Source organism: Crinia signifera, chromosome 6 (assembly GCF_055691185.1).
Source record: "Crinia signifera chromosome 6, ASM5569118v1, whole genome shotgun sequence".
Classification (NCBI taxonomy): Eukaryota; Metazoa; Chordata; class Amphibia; order Anura; family Myobatrachidae; genus Crinia; species Crinia signifera.
In genome coordinates this window covers 185,906,899-185,930,752 of record NC_139222.1, presented here as the reverse complement: position 1 = coordinate 185,930,752, position 23,854 = coordinate 185,906,899, and the positions used below count along the sequence as shown (strand labels likewise).

The 23,854-nt window shown below is 45.6% G+C and overlaps 1 protein-coding gene across 2 annotated transcripts in view; it reads left to right on the top strand.

The window, feature by feature from the left end:
• Positions 1 to 12,382: 12,382 nt before the first annotated feature.
• Positions 12,383 to 23,854, top strand: part of LOC146007165 (aquaporin-8-like) — a 29,865-nt gene continuing 18,393 nt past the window's right edge. The window contains exon 1 of one of the 2 annotated variants that reach the window (XM_083145534.1): positions 12,383 to 12,527. The gene's annotated coding sequence lies outside the window, so the exon portion shown is untranslated. The remainder of the gene's footprint in view (positions 12,528 to 23,854) is intronic. The other variant, XM_083145536.1, reaches the window with a different exon arrangement.

The window sequence follows — 23,854 nt, the reverse complement described above, 5'->3', positions numbered from 1 at the left end:
ATATATATTGTGTCAATAGCCCAAATCGAGAGAGTGTGTATGGTGGTACAACCTTTTTCTTGCAACTGTTTGGAGTACATCGGACGTCGCAAGTAAAATTGTACAGGTGTGTACGGGCGTATCGGCAGGTGTTTGTGGACGGTCCGTCTCGTCTATTGTCTGTCAAACGGTCGCAAGAAAACAGGGATTGTATATATGTGTACCCATCTTTACTGCTTTAGGGATCATCTACATTTGGATATAAGTAATTTCAAAAGATTCCTCTTAGATATAATAGTACACACCCACATGTCTAGGTCTCTCAATATATGGAAGTAGACATGCCCTTTGGGCGGAGCATGACACGCCCCCACAATGTGGCGCTGCGCAAAATTTTATTACCAACTATAATCTCCCTGAAACTAGTTTTCAAAAGTACGCAAGTATGCATTTACTCCATGGTTAATTAAAAATAAATAAAATCCAAAAACCTGATGTTCATAAAATTAATTTACTCCCTATTATCCTGTACATTCAGTAGTAACATAGTAGTTTAGGTTGAAAGAAGTTCAGCTTTTTCAGGACCCATTAGAGGGTGTTGTCTAGATGTTAAATCCCCTTTTGAATTTTTTACTTTGATTCCACTTTGGGCTAAATTAGGTTTATCGATTGTACCCCTGGATGTTTTTATCCAATAAATGCTTGTCCAACCTTCATTTAAATGTATTTATTGTGTCTGTCGACATCACTTCTTCTGGAAGAGACTTCCATACTTTTAATGCCCTGACCACTAATACTCGGTACAATCTAGAGCAGTGTGTACCTGGACAAGCCAACATATCGTGCTGCCTGTACACCTCAGAATGATGTGAAGCGGAGGTGGGTGGCTAGAGAGGAAGCAGAAAGTGGACATCAGTGCATGGCAGCACAGAGGGGCCATGTCACATGGGTCATGTTTTCATGACCATATGCTAATCTGCCACACATCGTATTGCCACTGGACTGGGAGGTGGCTAAACAGATGCCATGGGTGTGTTGTGGGAGTGTCGCTGAAGTGTTTGCTTGCACAAACACTCAATCATTTGCGGACAATACTCAGATGGACAACCTACAAGTTTTCATGGTGCATAAAGTTGCAGATAGGCGACTGCCAAAGATACAGCCGTGCCTGTATGCACTTCTGAATCAGATCCAAAATAAGAGTCACAGCCCTTTGCGCTATCAGACACACAATTTACACTAAAAAGGGCGCTTTGGGTGTTGTATATTATATCAACATTCGTTCAGTCAATATGTCTAAATGTCGATATTGACCAAGCTGATCATGTCAACATTTCCTAAGCAAACATTAACATTGTGCAGATTTCATGAAGAGGTCGTGGTGACATACTTTGTGCTAATGCAATATGAAATGACACATAATGGCTACGCTGCAAATGTGTGAGACCATGCAACAACTCAATTTAAGAGGAGAATGCATGCGAGAAGGCGGCTGGGTGAGGCAGCAGGTTTCGTAAGTCACATATGGTGCCAGAGGCATAGCCAGTACTTTATGAATAAATGAAGCATAGCAGTGCCTTATTTCACATTATTGGCCTAATTCAACATGGATCACTATTTAGAGAATTGGCAATCTGGATGATTAACTAATGATTGCACATGCACAGTGTTCATATTTGCGCATGTATATTGCAAATAAATATCTGTATGCATAGCAGTTCTATTGCGCCGGCTGTTGATTGACAGGAAGCCGTGGAAACATGGTGTTTTCTGTGTGTGTGTGTTTGTGAAAATGCAGGCATTCTATGGGAGTGTCTCTGACATCAGCAATGACCACTTCAAGCCTGGTTCTTTAGCAGATTAGTGGAAGCCTAAAGGTGCCCATACACGAGCCGATTTGAGCCGATTGCGGCCCAAATCGGCTCAGTTTGAGGTCCCCTCAGGTCCGATGCGCAGTCCCGTGTGCATCGGACTTGAGCAGGTGGCCGTCCGAATACCCGACCTCCTTCTCGTGCATTGGCTGAGACTCAGCCAATCAACGATCATTTCAAAATATTCAGCAGCCGCCTCCCGTCGCCCGGCAAAAAAGCTCCAGCCTCCCAGCCGCCGCCGATTGAACGGACCCTGCTGCCCGCTCCCCGCCACCACCACCAGCTGGCCAGACCCCACTGCCCTCCCCTGCCACAGCAGCAGCTCCCCTGGAGAACTACATGCAACATGGCACATCAAGTGCCAGATTGCATGTGAGCCTCCCGGGGAGCTGCCAGGAGGGCTCTGGACAAACTGGTCCAACTTGTCCTTGGGACAAATCGGGGCCAGTGTATGTGGCCTTTAGGTTTACTCAATTGGAAAAACTCTTCAGTGTTTCTCTTTTTGCGAATTTATCTGTGATAGCATCACCATATGCGATCCATTTTCAATTTTGCATGGAGCGTTCATTCTTTCTTTCTGGGCGGTGACTTTTTAATAACTGGCAACTGCTTTTTTCTCTAATTAGCAATCCATGCTGAATTAGGCACTATGGGGGTGATTCTGGTTGGTTTGCAAGGAGGGGGGAGCTGGGGGTGTAACAAAAGCGCCCGCAGACCCCCCCAGCGTCCACACTTTGTCAGCGCTTCCCCACCATCACGGACGCTGCGGCGCTATATTTACGCCACTGGTATTACACCCACTTTAGCCATAACAGAAAAGTGCTGCAGTATTGCAGTGTAAAATACTAGTTTCTCTTAAGGCCATCATGTATGACCTCAGGAGTCTTTAACCTTGGCGCTGCAGCTGTTATGGAACTACACTTCCAAGCATGTTCTGTCACTGATTTAGCATAGCCTAATATCTGAAATGTAGCAGGACATGCTGGAAAGTGTACTATTTCTATTTTCTGATCGTGAAGTAATTCATACTTGGCTGCCGAGTTTCCCAGCAGTCACATATGGAAGAGCCTGAATAAAATAAAAAATGAAATAAATAATTGGAAAAAAACATGTGGGGTCCCCCCAAGAGTATAACCAGTCCTGGGATTTTTGAACCGGTGCTAATTGTAGAAATACAGGGGAACAAAAAACTGGGTTCCCCCTGTATTTCCCAAAAAAGCACTAGGCTCTTGGATCCATCCTGGTTACAAAAATACAGGGGACAAAAACAAAATAGGTGTCATTCCACAGCCAGGGGAACTTTTTACACAAGTTCCTCCAGCCAAAGCATGAGAGCCCTCACTGGTCAGCTCTGGCTGGATCCCTGTGGGAGTGTTGAAGCATGGGGTTGTCCTTGGCACCCCTGGGTGGTGGGTGCTGGGTTGATACTAAAGTGTAGAATAAGTAAGTACTGGGTTTTGTAGTGGAACTACAATTTCCAGCAAGCCTCCCCCACATGCGGGGACTTGTATTTCCACTACAGAACCAATACTCAATTAACATACACACACAAATAAAGTATAACACAATAGCCACACATACTTTCCTATTTTGACAAATAAGTTTGGCCCAGTTGTCCTGTAGAAATTCAAATGGGTACCTTGAAAAAAAAATTCTCCTTACCACCTCTGGTGTAGATTGGTCCTCTTAGGTCCATAGTAGGCAATCTAGGGATTAAAAAAAAAACCTGCAGAAACCCAAACCAGACGGTCTGAGGAGCTGTGGTCATCTTTGTGGTTTACCCCAATTGACTTTGCAATCAGCCTGAATTGCCAGTATCCAGCATAGATGCCTATCTTAAGACTTTTACATAACTGTCTATGGTGGGAACCAGCCATAGACGCCCATGTTAAATTCATAACATGCGCAACTATGGAGGAGTGCACTGTATATGGGGTGTGGTGCTCCCCTGGACATCAGTCATTGGGATTTCCTGCATTCTCAGGGAGGAGCTACTTATGTTAACAAGCGGCTCCTCAGTCCATTTGGTTTGGGATTCTGTTAGTGGGGAAAGAGAAAGGGTGTCTCTGTGTGGTGCACCAGAAGAATTCGTAATAAAATGTAACTTTTATTTAATTGAAGTATAAAATATAGCGAAAATATGACAGACACAAAGACATTAAACACATAACATTGGTGGTGTAATCACTTTAATTAGTGTTTTGATAAACTGTCCTTGGTAGAATTTATTAAGAATATCAGGTACAAACGTGGTACAAACGTGGTCTTACTGTATCGAAACAAATATAATCACACTTAATAGTGTCAATAAAGTGGTGACTGAAGGGCTCCAATGCACATATACTAGAGTCTCACTACATGCTGCTGCGTGTCTGTCCCAAATCGTGTCCCAAATCGTGAAGCTAGACAGCACAGAGTACAGTGAGGATGTGAAGGAGCTTCCGTCTGCTCACAGGTGAATACCCTTTGAAGCGCGGGTGGTGACCGGCTAAGGGTAGACACGTAAGTGGCACAAGAGCACATTGCTCAGTACAGATTGAACCGGCCGCATGGCTCAATCTGTACTGAGCACTGTGCTCTTGTGCCACTTACATGTCTACCCTTAGCCGGTCACCACCCGCGCTTCAAAGGGTATTCACCTGTGAGCAGACGGAAGCTCCTTCACATCCTCACTGTACTCCGTGCTGTCTAGCTTCTCGATTTGGGACAGACACGCAGCAGCACGTAGTGAGACTCTAGTATATGTGCATTGGAGCCCTTCAGTCATCACTTTATTGACACTATTAAGTGTGATTATATTTGTTTCGATACAGTAAGACCACGTTTGTACCTGATATTCTCAATAAATTCTACCAAGGACAGTTTATCAAAACACTAATTAAAGTGATTACACCACCAATAGGGAACGGGGGGTACCACGTTGTAAGGGTAGAGATATCCTTTTTTATTACATGTTATGTGTTTAATGTGTTTGTGTCTCATATTTTCGCTATATTTTATCCTTCAATTAAATAAAAGTTACATTTTATTACGAATTCTTCTAGTGCACCACACAGAGACACCCTTTCTCTTTCCCCACTAACTTCTGCCTCAATCAGATGTCCAGTGGTAGAACACCCTCCTGACCATATCGAGTTACACTCCTAATCTATATATGAGGGGCCTTTATTGTTTACCTAAACATACCTCCTGTGCGATTAACAAACCCATTCCCCTTTTCCTTGTTATTGCTCTGGTTTGGGATTCTGCGATTTGTTGTTTTTTACCTTGATTGCTTACTTTGGACTGAAGAGGACCGATGTACACCGGAGTTGTTAAGTATATATTTTTTTCACTGGTACCCATTCAGATTTCTACAGGACAAGTAGACTGAACCTCAATGTCAAGATTGGTAAGTATGTTGTGTGTAATAAAGTTATACTTATTTGTGTGTGTTATTTGGGTATTGATTCTATTGTGAGACTACAAGTCCCAGTAGGCCCACTAATGTCACTCATGCTGGGACTTGTGGTTCTTCAAGTCCCTGCATGCGGGGAGCCTTGCTGGTAATTGTAGTTCCAGCACAAAACCAAATGCTTATTTATTTGACACTTTGGGGGAAATTTACCAGTCTGATTTTGCAGTGTAAATGATTGCCGCTTTAAAAACCTCAAGATTTCTTACCAAATCTCTCACTTTCTGAATTTCTCATCCTATTAAATTTCACCGTTTATTCGGATCAGCCCGACACCCACCTCTCAGGGGTGCCGTATGGGATGGGGGTGCCCTGGGGGAGAACCCCTTTATTGGGGGGGGGGGGTTTTGGCCCGTACACATAGAGCGATGTAGGGGCATTTTTTAAGCTATCTAGTTAGATCGCATTGATAATGTCCTGAAATCACCCTGTGTGTGTAGGCCCCATAAGACATCTGTACTTCGTAATCAGAGCCTATACAGACATAGAACACCCAAACCTGCAAATACTTCACAGATCCGAATATAATTGTTCTACCAATATAAAGAGACTGAATTCTATTCAGCAGTAAGATGTTCACCAATATACTTCTATTCTTGAAGATAAATTATTTACACTTTCCTCTTTCAAGTTTTCATCTATTATTTAAATAACACTCCGCTGTACACAAGGGGATAATTTTCATTGTGCGAGGAAGAATATTGTGTTATAACCTAAAGTGACCAGTTCCTCATCTACATAGCCTGGTACTATGGACACAAGCAGTTACCTATGGGCTGCAGCCCCCCGAGGAAAAACCACCACTGTAGTGAAGCCAGATGCAGTCACTGAGACTGCAATGGCTTCACTGTGACTGGCAGTCACCGTGATTCCCCTTCTATTGACTGTTGCTGAAGCAGCCCATAAAATCTGTCCGCATGCGCAGTACAGAGGTTTGTACTGTGCATGCACCAGTCCCTGCGCCTTTCATCATAGTACAAGTGCCGGGAACGCAGCGCCTGAGGCGGGGACCGGGAGAAGCGGTGATGGTGGCAGGGACAGGGGCTCTCCGGCGTATGTTTTCTGGAGTGGATGGACAATGAGGAGCGACAGGAGGGTAGGGGAGAGCAAACACTGGGGGGGGGGGTTCCCCGGAGATGTGATGCACCGGTGGTGCACAGCTGCAGGCACCACTGGCACACACCTTCATATTGATGATATGCCCGGAAATTTTGGCTAACAGATTTTGGTGTCTGTAAGCAACTGATATCAATCACCCCATCGGTCAACCTTGATCTGGGCACCTAAAGGAGGATCTGTCTGGGGGACCCACTGAGAGAGCCATTAAACCAGAAAGAATGATTGAACTTTGCACACAGACAATTGCGGCATTTCCTCCATGCATGCAATGCGCGGATGATCACAGACGATTTGTGCTTAACTCTGCATCAGCCCCTTTAGCTAAATTTGATCCAAATCCTAAACAAGGCCATTCATTTAAATGTTTACAATGTGCTAATTAATTGCATGTTTGTCCTATAAGGCTGTCTCTTCCACACAGTGCTTGGGGATCTGTTTTACTTGGCAACTCATCAGTCGCTTGCAAATCTTAATGTAGGGACAGAGCAACATGTGTGAGGACCAAGAATTATATTTAGTTTCCCAAATGCTGTTTCATCAATTTATTGTTTTTCCACAGAAGTTATTGTCATTTATTTTAAGCTAACACTAATATTTATCTCCAAAGCAAAATACTTTACACAGATCTCTGGAACAGAACTGACATCATTTGAAGACCCCCAGGGTTCCAGCATCTGCTCCCATGAGCTGCTACTGTGTGATCTGGAAGTCTTAATTTGGCCGTTGCTGTGGCCAGGCCTTGGGAGATATTGCAGATTGCTCTCTGTAAAGTACCGTACAAACGGAATATCTATATTTACAGACCACTGGGCTGGGCACTGAGCCAATCTGTACTATGCACATGAAAAAAAACAGGGACAATGCAGAGGGCACCCTGCCCTTGAGTGCTGCAGTTGGCCACTATGAAAAAACATGACAATGATTGGGGTGAAATGCCAAGACACACACTCCTACAAATAGGTAGAAACCTGTACGTCCAAGACCCCTAGAGCTACTTGCATATAGGATCCACTTGGAGTATGTAGATTACAATTTTACATGAAATTGGATACAACCCAGTCGTAACTGCTCTGCAAGGATATTCCTTTCAGAAGCATATTATATGTTTTATCAAAGAAGGTAACATTTACATTTAAATAATACTTTATTTCCTACTACTTTATTTCTGTCATTAATAACATTTTTATTCTGCCGTTGTTGATTAAAATGTGTAATATTGACCTTAAAACTGTATTACTAGAATAACTAAGCAGATATTGGGCCCGATTCAGGCCTGATAGTATGGCAGCGAATTTGCAGCCAGATATCAAGTTAACGCCTCACCGCTAGAGTGAAATCTTGCCTTGCAAATTAATGTGCTTGCTGTGCCAATAGATGTGTACAGCTTCAGTGGGTTGCGGGCCCATGTGTAAAAATACAATGTGGGCCCCCCTCCTCCACCCCAAGCCAAGTGCTCAATATGCAACACGGCAGTGGGTTTCAGGGAGAGGCGGGGGAGGCAGAGTAAGATAGGAAAAACAGTAGGTGACAGGGAGAGGGTGCACTACACCTGCTGTACCAATGGTAGTTCTGCTTCTGTAAAGCTTCTAATCTATTTGCATCAGAGCAAATATGTCCAAATCCATTCATAAGCTGCTCACCATCAAATGTTGGTACTTGTGTACTTTCACGGCGCCATGCGTCTGTGTCCCCTTGCGGGGCTCGCTGCGCTCGCCCAAGCTACGGGCTCGGTGGCTCACTACCCTTGCCACGCTATCTAAAATCAACTCCATGCCAACATGGATAGTGGGGGTATGAACTATCCACATTGGCATGGAGTTTACAGCCCCGCAGCTGGACACAGACGCACGGCACCATGCTGGCGCCGTGAAACTACACAAGTACCCAAATGATTTCCCCACTGGTCACTACTGATCACAAGCTCTAAGAAGCCAGGGGCTTACTCGGTGGCTGCAATGAAATCAGCCTAATCATGGACAGAACTGACATCACACAGCCTCCCCTAAAACGCTTGGTTATGCATTTTCCGTAGGCACACTTTTTTTATTCTGGCATGCCTAAGTTTTTTTAGCTCGCCCATTAAAAGGTTGGTTACCACCCCCAGATGCCAGCTTCCTGTCAATCAACTTGCAAACAGCTAGAATTTCATCACTGGGCGGCGGAGTGCACATGCATAGCGGCCCAGACGCGTGTGCACTCTATCAATAATCTTCCGCAGTGCTAATTCATACAGCAGCAGATTTCATACAAATCGGGCCATTTGTCTCAAACAGTCTGAATAACACTTGGGGCATGCATATGCCTAACTTTTCCAGGGCATGCCTGAATTTTACTACTGGAGATCTGTAACTTGTGATGCTTTTTGTCTTTTTAATTTAGACATGAGGGAGCTGATGCAGAATCAAACCAGGGTTGTCTACCTGACCCTCTCCTTCACTGAGAAAATGCACTGTTCCTGGACTTCCCTGGTAATGTATGATTGCTATCACCTGTGGTGAGCTAGGTAATTGATAAGAAAGGTGTTTCACCACAGGTGATGGCAATCATACATTATGCTCAGAAAATGTGATTATACAGTTTGGGCACAGTGGGGCAGATGCAAGAGTGATAAAGAAAGATACATTTCCAGCCAATCAGCTCCTTACTGACTTTTTTCAAACACAGCCTGTAACATGGCAGGTAGCAGGTGATAGGACGTTTATCACCCTTGCATTTATTTCTTGTTAAGGTTTGATATATCTGCCCCATTGATTCTTATGAGCAAAGAGGCAGAAGTGAGTGTAATTAGGAGCTCTCATGTGCATGAGATGATAGCAAGCTCACGGAGGGACATGCAGATCAGCAGGTAAGTGAAAATAACCCCATTAGGAAGTGTTACTTTTCCATCTAGTATTGGGCAAGTGAATGTATACAATGAAGATATTAACGACTAATAGCAACCAAGGTATATGCTGCCCACTCACCATTCAGTAGATATGGGGATTTTTGTAAGAACTTACCGTTCAAATCCCTTTCTCTGAGTCCATCCTGGTGACACAGCTAACCATGGGATGTGGGAGGGTCCGCAGGAGCAAGTCACCTATGCTAACTTCTTTGAGAGTCAGGCTCCTCCCTTCTGCATCCCAGCATTCCTCAGTTCAACTTCCAGAGCACACTAGGATACAATTACTCAGCACGCCGGAACATATTAATATAACATGACAATACATGAACGGTATAAACTTACTGAGCGTAAGGGAGGGATCGCTGTGTCACCAGGATGGACTCAGAGAAAGGGACTTGAACGGTAAGTTCTTACAAAAATCCCCTTTTCTCTGTTGTCCATCCTGGTGACACAGCTAACCATGGGACGTTCAAGAGCCAGTCCTTTGGGAGGGTACGCTCAGGCTTGCAGTTCTCATCACTGCTCGCCCAAATGAAGTGTCCTCCGACGCGAACTCATGAAACCTGTAGAATTTGGTAAAGGTATGAACAGAGGACCAGGTGGCAGCCCTACATAACAGCTACGCTGTAGCCCCATGACGCACAGCCCAAGAGGAAGCAACTGACCTGGTGGTATTGGCATTAATCCTTGAGGGAATTGGTCTGCCTACCTTAGTGTATGCAAAAGCAATCACCGACCTTAACCATCTAGCAATGGTCTGCTTAGAAGCAGGCCGCCCTCTCTTATGCATGTCATATAGTACCAAAAGCAAATCAGTTTTGCGAAAATCCTTTACTCTATCTACATAGATGTGCAGAGCACAATCCACGTCCAATTTCTTCAGCTTGTCCCTATTTCTCGCCTCCTCTGGAGGACAAAACACCAGGAGCACAATATCCTGGTTTCAATGGAAATTTGATACTACTGTACCTTAGGTAGAAACTTATGCACTGTTCTAAGAACAGCCCTGTCATCATGAAAAACCAGAAATGGGGACTTGCAAGACAAGGCCTTCAATTCTGAATCCCCCCTAGCCGAGGCTATGGCTAACAGAAATGTAAGTTTCCAAGAAAGATATTTAAGATCAGCTGACCCTAAAGGCTCAAATGGAAGTTTCTGTAGAACCGACAACACCAGAGACAGATCCCAAGGCACCACCGGCTGCCTATAAGGAGGTTTAAGTCTCATAGCTCCCTGTAAGAAGGTCTGTACTTTTGACAACAGAGCCACTCTTTCCTAAAAGAATATGGATAAAGCAGACAGCTGTACCTTTAAAGACTGCAGGCTTAGCCCGCTAAAAAACCGTCTTGTAGAAACTCCAAAAGTCTAGTGACCTTGAACCTAGAGGTGTGTACCTTCTGACGGTCACACCACCTGATATAGATTTTCCAAACTCTATGATAATTTGCTGCCGACACAGGCTTCCGAGCCCTGAGCATGGTTTGGATAACAGCATCTGAGAAACCTTTCTTTCTCAATAAGGAGGTTTCACTGTCTATCCCTGCGGCTGATAGTGACGCGCAGAACCGTGCATCGATTTCACCCAGGGCCATACACACGAAGCGATCCATGCTCCATTTCTAAGCAATCTAGTTATCTTAGAAATGGGTTTAAAAATCACCCCTTGTGTACTGTATGCCCCTTTAGAGTCAGGCTGCGGGGGAGGTGGGGAGTGTTAGGCTGCTGCAAGGGAGAAGTTAGGGGGGGAGAAGGAGGGGGTTAACTTACTTGCAGGGTCCCTGTTGGGATGCCGGGGTAGGTCTTTTGACCGCCAGCATCCTCACCACCTTGTGTATGTATCCCTTGCAGATATGGTATATATGTGCCCTTTTCTATATTTTTTAATATAGAAAAGGGCACGTAGTAATACATACAATACGCTTCCTCTGCAGTCCCACCTGCTGCTGCCGCCGAGCTGCAGAACTCCTGTAACAGCTGACTGCTGTGCTGCCCTCCCCAACCACTGCTGCCAAGTGTCGTGGCAGCCGCTGCTTAGATCACACAGCCAGTGCCAGATTAAGCCTTCGGGGGGCCCCTTGCACTTGTCGTTACTGGCCGCAAACTGCATGATAGAATATTACACTGTCAAAACACAGAGTACATACGTACATACATACCACATGAAAAGCCTGTGTTTGTCCCTCTGCACCTTACTCTGTAGGACTGTAGGAGACCTCACAGGCTCATTGCTGCCTCTGATTAAAAACCCTCCCATGACTAGACTGCTGCTGCTGTCCTCCATGGGCCTGAGAAGCATGTAATGAGCTCCACCAATCAGAGCTCAGCACAAACCTCTCAGCCTCTGCCCTCTTGTGCAAAGTCTCATGTGACTTAGTCAACTCCCAGTAATGCACAGCACACTTGTGCAGTCAGTGTGCCTTGGCTCCCGTGCACAGCACCATTAATCCTTTAGCTTTACCCAGGGGTACTGACCCCCTTTGCACCCCAGCCACTGCCGCCATTTGCTTCCAGATGCCCGCTGCTGCTCAGAGCCTGCCGCTCCCCTGCACAGAGAGCCGCAGGCCTGTGAAAAGCTGGCTCCAACTTTGCCAGGCACCCAGAAGCAGCAGTGGTACGACATGAGCAGCTCACATACACAGAAAAGAAAAACTTGGGCTGTCAGGGGGGTTTCTGGGAAGCCAGAACACCCTCCACAGTGCACTACAGGACCTATGGTGGTGTGGCCAGGCGAGGACAGAAAAGACTACATGACAGAGAGCAGGCAGAGAGGTGACAGACACAACATTTATGGTGCGTTCATAGCCTGAATGTACCTACAGTACCTATCATCAATGTTACAGTCAAGTTACAAAAGCTGTGGGATACTATTGAAACAGTGCAAGGCAGGTGATTTAATACAATACAAGCAAAATTTTATTTCTGAATTAATTGTGAAACTTGGCTATTTTTCATGTAATTCTGAGTAATGTAAAACCTATTTGATATGCTGTACATAACTTGCACCAGGCAGATTCATAGCACACTCGTCATCTGGTGTCACAACTGTAAGGGTTCAAATATTACGTGGAGTTTATTTTCAGGTCCCTCTGGTCATTGCCCTATAACTGTGGTCATTTGCAGTATATACTGAACTTTGGAAGCCTGAAGTCTCTAAATTGAAAATCAGTGACCGTCAGAACTGACTATACTTGAACTGGGGTAGTGGGCAACGATAATACAGGTAAGTAATATTTGCACCATTAGTGGTTTTAGTCTTCAAATATAAACAAGCTACCATAATAAACGGCCAATTGATTAGCATATATTACAAAATAGGTGGCATGATTCATGTTTGTAAATATAGCAAAGAAAGAAAATACCGTAACTATGTATGGAACAAATCATGTTGCAATGCAAGGAAAAAAGATACATTCATATTTTTTTTTTCTGTGCAGAGTAAATCCTTGCTGTTTTTTGTACATGTTTATTCCTACACTGCAATTTAGATTTCAGTTTGAACACATCCCACCCAAATCTAACTCTCTCCGCACATGTTACATCTGCCCCACCTGCAGCGCAACATGATTTTTCCTATTTTTTTCTTGAGTTTTTTTGCTTTGCTAACAAACATGATCCAGAAGCAGAAAACCATATAGGGTTACAACCAATATTTCATGTACATTAAACAACTATGAAAGAGATACTGTTGAATATTATTTTACCCATTAGCATCTATTTTACTTGCATCAAATGCAGAGCTTCTAGTAGATTGCTGCGCAGGTGGAGATTATAGGAGATTGCTGCGCAGGTGGGCATTATAGTTGCTATTTTAAAAATAGAAACTGTATAGAATTTTGAGGGGGTAAAGGGGGTACAGAAATATAAATAGGGAGGAGATGGGAGGAGGAAGCATAGTACGTACAAAAGTTGTTAAAGAAAAACATTATGACAAAACAGTGTAGGCAGGAGCAGAGTGGTATGATAAGACAATTGGAATATGCTGCATCTACCTTATAAGATAGAAGACAACTCATACCATTACATTGAATCTAAAAATGTGAGGGCGGGCAATTAAGGTCTGAAAGAAAGGGAATGGGAGAAAACCCTAGTAGGTAAGTAATACCCCTTTCACACAGAAAATAAAACCCGGGAATTACCCTGGTCCAGGAGGATAGATCCGTTTTTTTTGGTGTCTGAAATGGTCAACCCGGATCTAAAATGCCAGGGCTTCGACCCTGGAATTTATCAAGGTTTTTTCCGGATCTTAATTCCAAAAACCGTATCGCCAGCTGTCTGAAGGGTGCGACCCGGATTTTGGGGATTTTTACACATCGAAAGGATACAGAATCCTCTTCAAACACCTCACACTCACATACAGGGCCATCTCTAATTCCATTGCTTCATATATCTCTAACCTCATCTCCATTTATACACCCTCCCGCCCTCTACGCTCGGCTGACGACTGTCGTCTCTCCTCCCTGATCACTGCTTCCCATGCTAGAGTACAGGACTTTGCCCGTGCTGCACCCCTTCAGTGGAACGCACTCCCTCGCTCCATTAGACTCTCCCCGACCTTGCAAAGCTTCAAACGGGCACTGAAAACTCACCTATTCATCAAAGCGTACCTTTCCAATGCATAAACTAGCTGGTTCTCCGGCCCCTTGCCTGTTTACATCCTGCTATCTAGCCACCACCCACTTGCTTGCACCTCTTGTAATCTGTCTGTCTCCCCTTCCTACTAGATTGTAAGCTCCTCTGAGCAGGGCCCTCTTCCCTCCTGTTGTCAAAAGCCCACTTCTCTTCACATTTCACTCACAGCTCTCCTATACTCAAACACTCAGTGACCATCTTCGTCTGCATACCTATCTCCATCATTGGCCATGAGCCTCTAGTTGTATGTTGATTGAGTCCTCACTACTTACGTTTAAGCTGTAATGTGTATTGAACTGTGGCGCTCTTTATTTGTACTCTGTTTTTGTTATTTATTCAGTGTTATGCCAAGTTTTGTTTCCCTGTATTGTTCCTTTGTACAGTGCTGCGAAACACTTGTGGTGCCTTATAAATAAAATTAAAATAATTATAATAATAATAATTGGCTCTCCTACTTAGAGCACTGTGGAAGAATGAATGAATCAATATATAATTAATAATATTTATTAAACAATAAACATAAATCATAAAATATGCAAATCAATTTAAAAAGACATACTGACATACACCATGAAACATTTATGCTGGGTACACACCAGGACGACTAGGGCCCGATTCTGTCAATTTAGATCCAATTCCGACCGGTTGTATGCAGATTGTATGTACTATCATGTGTTTTTGACATTTATTTGATCCGATTCCGATCCAATGCGCGTTCACGCCGCTCGTTTGGTCGCATCTTTGGTCCTACGTGCTGCAGGTAGGATCCGTCAATCCCAGGCCGACCGACCGTCAATCGTATGCAGATCGTGAGTGTTTTTTGCCGCCTCCGTCGTCCGTCCGTCGGTGCGTCCGTCGTTTGATCCAGCCTATTTGAGTGTCATTTCCTAAACACTCCCCCGGCGCCATGTTTTTCCACATAGCAAACAGCGCTGGCGCAGCAGTTGGACTCTCCTTCTTGTCTCATCTCCCAGAACAACAACCTGGTATGTTTGCACTCCCAATGCTCTTCTATGCATGCCCACTGATGCCACCAATGTATATAGTGTGTATAAAGCACTGGTTTGGCAACCGTGCACCCGACCATGTCACTGTTTTTTTTGGGTGGGCCCCATGTGTGTGTGTATACATATAACCAATGTCCACCATTGCAGTATTCCAAGCACTCCTCTCTGCTAGGCCCCATTCACCTGTGTGTGTGTGTGTTTGTGTATATATAGATATATATACATAAACCATTGTCCACCATTGCAGTATTCCATGCACTCCTCTCTGCTAGGCCCCATTCACCTGTGTGTGTGTGTTTGTGTATATATAGATATATATACATAAACCATTGTCCACCATTGCAGTATTCCATGCACTCCTCTCTGCTAGGCCCCATTCACCTGTGTGTGTGTGTTTGTGTATATATAGATATATATACATAAACCATTGTCCACCATTGCAGTATTCCATGCACTCCTCTCTGCTAGGCCCCATTCACCTGTGTGTGTGTGTTTGTGTATATATAGATATATATACATAAACCATTGTCCACCATTGCAGTATTCCATGCACTCCTCTCTGCTAGGCCCCATTCACCTGTGTGTGTGTGTTTGTGTATATATAGATATATATACATAAACCATTGTCCACCATTGCAGTATTCCATGCACTCCTCTCTGCTAGGCCCCATTCACCTGTGTGTGTGTGTTTGTGTATATATAGATATATATACATAAACCATTGTCCACCATTGCAGTATTCCATGCACTCCTCTCTGCTAGGCCCCATTCACCTGTGTGTGTGTGTTTGTGTATATATAGATATATATACATAAACCATTGTCCACCATTGCAGTATTCCATGCACTCCTCTCTGCTAGGCCCCATTCACCTGTGTGTGTGTGTTTGTGTATATATAGATATATATACATAAACCATTGTCCACCATTGCAGTATTCCATGCACTCCTCTCTGCTAGGCCCCATTCACCTGTGTGTGTGTGTTTGTGTATATATAGATATATATACATAAACCATTGTCCACCATTGCAGTATTCCATGCACTCCTCTCTGCTAGGCCCCATTCACCTGTGTGTGTGAATAGCAATCTGCACAATAAAATGTATAGTGGTTTTCATAAAAGTTTATTAACATTTTAAATACTTAAAACATAAGAACTAGGTAAACTGGTAACTATAACTATAAAAATTTAAATATGAAACAAAACATGGGTATAACTATAACAACTAAAATGGTTTTATCTTTTTACAGTCCCAATGTCCAACGCAAAGGAACAAGAGTTTCTTGAAGGGTTTATTGAAAAATATCGTTCACACGAATGCCTGTGGCGAACCAAATCCAAGGAGTATTCAAACAAAATGAAAAGAAACCAAGCCTTGGAGGACTTGGCACGCTACAGTCTTCCATTTCACCCAGAGGCCAATGTTGAATGGGTGAGGAAACGCATCCAGAATCTGCGCACGGTGTTCTTAAAGGAACACAAGAAGGTGGAGGCTGCAAAGAAGTCTGGTGCTGGAGTCGACGAGATGTATCAAACATCGCTCTGGTACTATGACCGGTTGACATTCACCCTCAGCCAGGAGTCGATGAGGACAGGAGTAGTCCTTATGGTAGAACATGAAAACCAAGAAGTCACGGCGCAGGAGGAGGAGGAGAATTCGCAGTCTGCATCGGTGAGTCTATTTTTTTTGGCTATCTAATTGATTCCTCCTGCCAATCCACAGCGCCCTCCCCATTAAAGTAGGCCATGTACTGTTCCCTCACCTGTTTGGCTCGTGCACTCCCTGTGTAGTGTTGTGTTGGGGTTTGCAAGGAGGATATCTGCACTACCTCCTCTGGCAGTTCTTGGTCTTCTTGGAGTGCTGTGCCTGTAGCCCTTTGCTGTGTGGCTTTTCTGCGGAGCAAATTGTGCAGGACACAGCACGCCGTGACAACCCAGTCAATTTTGTCCACCCTCAGGTTAATGGCAGTGTGGAAAATGCGAAACCGGCTTGCCAGGATGCCAAAAGCATTTTCCACAACACGCCGTGCCCTGGATAGCCTGTAGTTAAAGATCCTTTTGTCATGGTTCAACCCCCTTTGCGCATATGGCTTCATGACATGCTCGTGCAGGCCAAAAGCCTCGTCAGCCACAAAAACAAAGTTAAGCCCCTGTTTAGTTTCCTGGACAGACGGCAAGTGAAGGGTGTTCGCTATGAGCCTTTCGTAGAACTTTGTGTCCTTGAAAGTGCCACCATCCGATGCACGGCCATTCCTTCCTACATCCAGGAAGATAAACTCATAGTTCGCATTAACAACAGCCATTAGTACAATGCTAAAATAGCCCTTGTAATTAAAATAGTAGGAACCACTATTGATAGGCTGGGCTATGCGGACATGTTTGCCATCAATGGCTCCACCGCAATTTGGGAAGTTCCATCGCTGTTCAAACTCCTCTGCGATGACTTTCCATTCATTCACGCTGGTAGGGAACTGAAATTAGAAGTAAATAGAATTGATTAGTAAACATGTTCAATTTTTTTACAGCTTGGTGACTACCCACCTGCAACCCCAGACCTATCTGTCCTATCTGAGAATGCATGCACATCGAACGAAGTTCCTACTCCGGCACGCACTCCGCCACCCACCCTGGAACCCACTCCACCACTCCCCCGTGCCAAAAAAATGCGTGGCAAAGGAAAAAAAGGAGAAGCAGCGGCACATGAAGAATTTATGATGCGGGCACATCAAGTCCTGCAAAGAAACCCGGACAAACATGACAACTACTTCACTTATGTGGCAGAGTGTGTTCGCAACATGGCTCCTAACCAGCAACTTACTTTTGAAAAGTTATGCATGGAGTTGGTGTATAATGGCAGTTTAGGGTATCTCAACAGTGGCACTAAAATAGTTGGCATTGGTAGTGCACCAGACACACCACTGTCATTAGAATCACCAGTGCCTACTCCGCCTGCCACCGTAGCAGGCCAGTCGAGCACAATTCCAACACATACCCAGTCAACACCTACACAGCCTTCTCAACCCCCCCAGTACCGTCAATTCTACAGTTCTTTACTGATAGAAGATCCAGAGTGTCCTGTTTTTGAGGATCTGTCTTAAAAAATAGGCTACTTTATCATTTACCATCGACATGGTCTCAGCTGCAGGTATGTGATGGCCACTGCTCACATGGCGTATGGCGCACATCAATGGGGCCGGGACCATTGCATCTGCGCCATGCGCCATGTGGGCCGCAGCCTTTACATATCTGCAGCAGACATCCTCTGCCACACAAGGGCCACAGTGTGTATTTTTGTTTATTTATATGCTGCTACCTGTACCTGCATTACCAGAGGGAGAACAGGATTCTCCTCAATCTGGATAGCAAACTCCATTTATTGCCCTTTTTTCTTTGCCAATAGTATGGGGTACTGTGCGGCAGACATGGTCTCAGCTGCAGGTATGTGATGGCCACTGCTCACATGGCGTATGGCGCACATCAATGGGGCCGGGACCATTGCATCTGCGCCATGCGCCATGTGGGCCACAGCCTTTACATATCTGCAGCAGACATCCTCTGCCGCACAGTACCTTATCCCTACTGTTGTAAGGGCATGTTCCAGAAGTTACCAGAGTGTGTTTTTTTTGTTTATTTATATGCTGCTACCTGTACCTGCATTACCAGAGGGAGAACAGGATTCTCCTCAATCTGGATAGCAAACTCCATTTATTGCCCTTTTTTCTTTGCCAATAGTATGGGGTACTGTGCGGCAGACATGGTCTCAGCTGCAGGTATGTGATGGCCACTGCTCACATGGCGTATGGCGCACATCAATGGGGCCGGGACCATTGCATCTGCGCCATGCGCCATGTGGGCCGCAGCCTTTACATATCAGCAGCAGACATCCTCTGCCGCACAGTACCTTATCCCTACTGTTGTAAGGGCATGTTCCAGAAGTTACCAGAGTGTGTTTTTTTTGTTTATTTATATGCTGCTACCTGTACCTGCATTACCAGAGGGAGAACAGGATTCTCCTCAATCTGGATAGCAAACTCCATTTATTGCCCTTTTTTCTTTGCCAATAGTATGGGGTACTGTGCGGCAGACATGGTCTCAGCTGCAGGTATGTGATGGCCACTGCTCACATGGCGTATGGCGCACATCAATGGGGCCGGGACCATTGCATCTGCGCCATGCGCCATGTGGGCCGCAGCCTTTACTTATCTGCGGCAGACATCCTCTGCCACACAGTAGCCCGTACTTATTGGGAAAGTTTAAACTGGGTCATACATACTTAAATCTTTATATATAGTGTGTGTTTTTGTACAATATCTTTTATATATGGTATTATAATATATTTGTGTTGACACAATCTATTTACTATTTTACATGTTTTAACCATGAAAGGCCTAAAAAACCTGTTTCTGTCCTAGGCCTAAATTATAAATAAAAATATTTTGTTTGCACAATAAAGTGTACAGTGTATATTTCATCCTTACCTTGCAATACTGGTACTGCAGCACCTTCACAATGGCTTTGCAGGTCTCCGGGATGATGAGGCCCAAAGCTTGCGGGGAGATGAGGGATCCAAACTTTAGGTCAGCAAGAGACCGTCCTGTCGCCAGAAACCTCAGGGTCACCACCAGCCGTTCCTCAGCAGGGATAGCCATGCGATACTTGGTATCCTGCTTCTCGATGTGGGGAGTCACCAGACGCAGCAATTCCTGGAATGTGGCATCATCCATCCTCAAGAAGTTACGAAAATCGTCTGGGTTATTCTCCCTGATGTCCCTGAGCAGTGGCATGTGCGAACGAGTCTGACGCTGAAGTAGCCACTGCTTTGTCCAGCATGATCTTTCTCTCCTGCGCTGGGCTCTCTGACGCCTGAGCTTCAAAACTGCATAATAGAGCAGGTACTGTTGCTGGTGACTACCCATCACTGCATTCTCCATAGTGCAGGGTTAAAAGACACTTTGTAATGGCAGGCAAAACAAAGTAATGTGTAAATAGCTATGTCCAGCAGGTATAAACCAAGCCTCACTAGTAACAAAGCAGAAATACACTGGTTTAAAATGGCTGCTGCTATTCCTATCCCCCTCTGCTAGTCCTCCCCCTCTGCTAGTCCAGCCCCTTCATTACAATTTCAAAGGCCCATCTGACGACGGTCGCATGTGTTCTTGCAAAAAAAACAAAAACCAGCGATCCGACCGTCTTAACGACCATCGCGGGCACATCGGGATCGGATCTAGATCGTTCCGCAAAAAAACCCACAATTTTTGCTAATCGTTTGCTGGGGACTGCCTGGGAGCTCCCGGGAAGTCCAAGGGAAATCGTTCCATGGTCGTCTATCGGTCGTGAACGACGGTGGTCGTCCTGGTGTGTACCCTACATTAGATTAAATTCACTTCCCGGGGAGAGACTGTAAACCCTCTATGTATGGGAGACTGTTATAAAGAATACCAGCATGTTATAAATCATATATTCAGCCATGGGTGATCATTGGGGTTTCCAATAGTCCTCCTTTTTGGGGGATTGGTATGTCCAACTTTCACAGCAATAATGCAGGTAAATTCATTTCACACAAGCCCACAATAATTTATTGGCCATTATTACCTCCTTTAGGAGACGTGAAGTCCTGCACAGTGTACTCCTGCAGGTATATATCACAGATTCCTGTGCTCCAATTATCACACGATATCCGGCGGAGAAGCAATGGCAGGACTGTCTATATGGTGCACCGCTGGGTATCTGCCGTGTATCGGTAATCTCAAACCAGCTTGACTGCTCTACCGCCAACTGGGGAGATTGTTACGGTTAGCCGACTGCTGGGATTAGCGGTAACGGTGGCTCTCTCCTGCTGTGTCTGCAAGTGTGCGGCCAAGAATCAGTCCTTGCACACAGAGACGGCCAGGAAGATGTAAGGAGTCTCCAGTTGTGTGTCCTGCAGTAGGTGGTCCCAATGGATATGCATTTCGCCACACACAGGGCGGCTTTCTCAAATCAGGGATCCCTGATTTGAGAAAGCTGCCTCGCGTGTGTCAAAATGCGTATCCTGGCATGGCCTAGCCAGTCTTCAGACCTCAACACAATTGAAAATTTGTGGAGAGAGTTGAAAGTCTGTGTATTCCGGCAACAGCCCCAAATCATGACAGGTCAAGAGTAGATCTGCATGGAAGAGTGGGACAAAATACCTGCTATAGAGTTTGTGCAAACCTGATGAAGAACTGCACTAAACATTTGGCCTCTGTAATTGCCAACCGAGGTTATATTACAAAGTATTGAGTTTAACTTTTTGATTGTCCAAATATTTATTTTCCGTAAGAATATACAAATAAATTGTTTAAAACTCATACAATGTGATGTCCTGCTTTTTCCCCCACATTCTGTCTCTCACAGTTGAAGTAACACTAGCAGACAGTGAGTAGCAGAGATTACAGACGGCCAGACCGTGCCATGACTAACAAAGGCGCCTAACCTGCCATGTACATAGGGAGAGGGCACTTACGGACTGGCACTATTTTGTGGTCCAGGTTGGAGACCGTGTGATGCAGGGAAGCCAGGCGGCACTGCAGGCAGGCACCGCGCTCCCCCATGGCCACCGCTTGCCCATAGATGCTGGATAAGATGCCATCAGCGTGCCGTGACAGGTCAGACAGCTGCTGGATGATGCGCAGCATAGCGTGCACACTCACTTCTTGTAGTGAGGAAAGGTGCAGAGCCGGGACATCCCCGTCACTGGCACCAGCCCGGCACACATGGATGGGCTCCATTGTTCTCCCTGCAGCAGCAGAGCCAGAAGACGGGGACAGAGCTGCAGCCAGTCTCACGGTTCCCGAGATGGAGGCTGTCCCTGGGAACATGCAGCCCCGCACAGATGCTCTTCGTTGTCCCGGGATCTCCCCTCTGGTCTTTCACTGCGCATACGCCGGCTAGGGATGCTGGTGCTAGGGATGTGGCGCCATGACATTGTGACATCATGGCGCTGCATCCCTGGCACTGGCGTCCCAAACCGGCACATGCGCAGTGAGAGCACTCACCGGGTTTTTATGGCAGTATGGGGTACTGATGCAGGGCACAGCGGGGAGCGGGCAAGCAGGGCGGGTGAGCCGGCGGCAGAGTGCACGGCTCCGGTGCCCGGTGAAATTTCAGCGCCCAGAGCGTGTGCTCCGCCCTAGCTACGCCTCTGCACAGGACAGAAGTCAGCATCACTCCAGTCAAGTTCAAATTTCTTAGGCATTTACCTAGGTGTACAGTGTTTTTCTTCTAAAGAAATTTTAACCCGACCAGAGGGTGGCAAAAGAGGGTGGCAAAAAGGTCGGTAGGTCAGAAAGGCAGGTGCTGAAACTGGATGGGTGTGGGGCAGAGATACTGGGACAGAGAATAGGAAGTAGGGAGAGACTGATATGGGCAGTAACAGAGGTGTATCTTTTAAATAAATGAAAAACAGACAGGAGGAAACTATTACCTGTTAATACGTATAAGAAGGGAATGGAGTGTTCAGAGTCCAGCAGCCCTCTAGCAGACAGTGAAGCCAGCTGTTCATCATCCTGTCCCACTGTAGTGTGCAGCTCAAAGCCCGGGAGAACAGAGGGAAGGGGTGCGGGATCGCAGCACTGAGCACTCTGTGAACAGCACTTCAATATTGGCTGCATTGTGCATTCTGTACTTTCAAACAGTGTGCCAGCGCTACCCCAATCCGCACTTCCGGGTAGCGCTGACCTGCGGGTATCCTCTGACAGACATTAGAGGTATAGCACTACCTCTAGTGTCTGCCTCCTCTAAGGCGGTTTTTTGGAGGGGCCATCGCCTTACAGACATCAATGCATGCGGCCCGGCCAGGAAGACTTTTTAGCTGCCGGAGGAGGCGGCGGCCGGACTGCGCTGGGACCAATGCAGGGGGTACTGTGATGGGGGTGGCCCTTGCTGACGGAGGTGGCAGGCTTTGGGCCCTTAGCATTTTGGGCCCTAGGGCAACTGCACTTTCTAGCCCATATGCTAAGACGGCCCTGACCTCCTGGGTTCTGCGGCGGTCCCCAGCGTTTCCTCCTCCTCCCTGCTGCCGGAAGGACATCTCCGGCTGTGACATGCTGCTGGGGGAGGAGGAGCAGCAAAGAGGATGGGGAGGGGGGTGCAGTGCGGAAGACGGCTTAGTACATACTGCCCATAGTGTAACCGCTTCACCGTTTAGATAGGACACAGCAGGCAGTTTTCGGTATTTGTGCATATATTTAATGTCCTACAAGCTACAAATCCACTTTACAGCAAAAACTCTTCATACAAACAAACAACACAGGGTATTTGTCAATGCAGCGCTCCTTTCGCACGGTGCCTCAGTGCCTCTGGAGTCTGAGTACTGACAGTCCTAGTCCCTGGCGTTACAATACTTCTTGCTACTTACTGGCCCCTATCGGGCATCAGCGCCATGAGCAGCACACTGCACAGGGTTAAAATCTCTTCTCCTGCAATTAGCCCAGTTCCCACCTGTGGCTGTAAAGGTCTGAAAACCTGGACCGGAGCCGTGTGTTTGTTTACCTACTCATCTCTCCCCAAAACACCTCAGAGAACCATTTCTGGCTTTGCAGTGAACCAGGTTCTGTTACCTGGCTGTAAAGCATTCTTTCTGAGGCTAGACGGCTCCTTAACCCTTTATAAGAAAGTTGTGACCAAAGCAATACATCACTCTTTGGTGAAACTAAACCTGTTTCACCACAGTAGATTATATCTGATCCTGACTAAACAGTGACATACAGTACTGTAAGTTCATACAATGTATCCAGAGGTTAAATAGAAGGTGGTACCATCCCATGGGCTCTGGCTTGCACATGTACTGGCATCCTACTAACTCACCAATGGCACACCTGGGAAAATAACGATTCCTAAAGAGTCTTGAGGTTTTTTTTAAATACAGCTTGAAGAGAGTGCCAGTAAATCA